The sequence below is a fragment of the Arachis hypogaea genome, chromosome 19 (assembly GCF_003086295.3).
Source record: "Arachis hypogaea cultivar Tifrunner chromosome 19, arahy.Tifrunner.gnm2.J5K5, whole genome shotgun sequence".
In the NCBI taxonomy this organism is placed as follows: Eukaryota; Viridiplantae; Streptophyta; class Magnoliopsida; order Fabales; family Fabaceae; genus Arachis; species Arachis hypogaea.
In genome coordinates this window covers 78360401-78362429 of record NC_092054.1, presented here as the reverse complement: position 1 = coordinate 78362429, position 2029 = coordinate 78360401, and the positions used below count along the sequence as shown (strand labels likewise).

The window sequence follows — 2029 nt, the reverse complement described above, 5'->3', positions numbered from 1 at the left end:
TGATGTTCATCATATTCTTCATAGTGTTTTTGGTGTTCATCTTGACATTCATAGCATTCATGCATGCATTCATTGTTTTGATCTAAAAATTTCATGCATTGCATCATTTTTCTTGTTTTTCCCTTGCATCATAAAAATTCAAAAAAAATAAAAAAAATATCTTTCCCTTTTTCTCTCATCACATTCAAAAATTTGAGTTGACTTTTTCAAAAATTTTTAAAATCAAGTTGTTTCTTATAAGTCAAATCAAATTTTCAATTTGAAAATCTTATCTTTTTCAAAATCTTTTTCAAAAATCAAATCTTTTTCAAAATTCTTAGTTATTTTCAAAAATTTCAAAAATATTTTTCAAAAATCTTTTTCTTATTTTATACCAAATTTTCGAAAATAACATAATCAATTAATGTTTTGTTTCAAAAATTTGAAGTTTGTTACTTGCTTGTTAAGAAAGATTCAAACTTTAAGTTCTAGAATCATATCTTGTGATTTCTTGTGAATCAAGTCATTAATTGAGATTTTAAAAATCAAATCTTTTTTAAAATTAGTTTCTAAAATATCTTCTTATCTTATCTTTTTCAAAAATATCTTTTCAAAATATCTTTTCTAACTTCCTAACTTCTTATCTTTTCAAAATTTGTTTCAACTAACTAACTAACTTTTTGTTTGTTTCTTAACTTTTTCAAAACTACCTAACTAACTCTCTCTCTCTAATTTTCGAAAATATCTTCCCTCTTTTTCAAAATTTCTTTTTTAATTAACTAATTGTTTTTATTTTTATTTTTGATTTCAAAAATTTTCGAAAAAAATATTAAACATTTTTCAAAAACTATTTTCAAAAATCACTAACTCTTTTTCAAAATAATTTTCGAAAATTTTCCCTCCCCCATCTTACTCTATTTATTCATTCATATCCTAACATCTCATCTCACATATCTAGCCTCCTCACAGTTGTGTTTCTTCCATTATATTACATTCTTTGTCTCCCCCTCTTCTTCTACTCACACAGGGATACCTATACTGTGGTATAAAGGATCTCTATTATTATTATTATTATTTTTCTGTGCCTTCTTCTTTGTCATATGAGCAGGAGCAAGGATAAGAACATTCTTGTGGAAGCAGATCCAGAACCTGAAAGGACTCTGAAGAGAAAATTAAGAGAAGCTAAATTACAACAATCTAGAGAAAACCTTTCAGAAAATTTCGAACAGGAAGAGGAGATGGCAGCCAAAAATAATAATAATGTAAGGAAGATGCTTGGTGACTTTACTGCACCTAATTCCAATTTACATGGAAGAAGCATCTCCATTCCTGCCATTGGAGCAAACAACTTTGAGCTGAAACCTCAATTAGTTTCTCTGATGCAGCAGAACTGCAAGTTTCATGGACTTCCATCTGAAGATCCTTTTCAGTTCTTAACTGAATTCTTGCAGATATGTGATACTGTTAAGACTAATGGAGTAGATCCTGAAATCTACAGGCTCATGCTTTTCCCTTTTGCTGTAAGAGACAGAGCTAGATTGTGGTTGGATTCTCAACCCAAAGACAGCCTGAACTCTTGGGATAAGCTGGTCACGACTTTCTTAGCCAAGTACTTTCCTCCTCAAAAGCTGAGCAAGCTTAGAGCTGATGTTCAAACCTTCAGACAGAAAGAAGGTGAATCCTTCTATGAAGCTTGGGAAAGATACAAACAGTTGACCAAAAAGTGTCCTTCTGACATGCTTTCAGAATGGACCATCCTGGATATATTCTATGATGGTTTATCTGAGCTATCAAAGATGTCACTGGACACTTCTGCAGGTGGATCCATTCACCTAAAGAAAACGCCTGCAGAAGCTCAAGAACTCATTGACATGGTTGCTAATAACCAGTTCATGTACACTTCTGAAAGGAATCCTGTGAATAATGGGACGCCTATGAAGAAGGGAGTTCTTGAAGTTGATACTCTGAATGCCATATTGACTCAGAATAAAATATTGACTCAGCAAGTCAATATGATCTCTCAGAGTCTGAATGGAATGCAAGCTGTATC

General features: G+C 31.4%; 1 non-coding gene across 1 annotated transcript; it reads right to left on the bottom strand.

Annotated features, from left to right (window-relative positions):
• Nucleotides 1-1613: 1613 nt before the first annotated feature.
• On the bottom strand, nucleotides 1614-1721 carry LOC112780303 (small nucleolar RNA R71). The gene has a single exon (XR_003191149.1). It is a non-coding gene; the product is annotated as a small nucleolar RNA R71 (small nucleolar RNA).
• Between the last annotated feature and the right edge of the window lie 308 nt (nucleotides 1722-2029).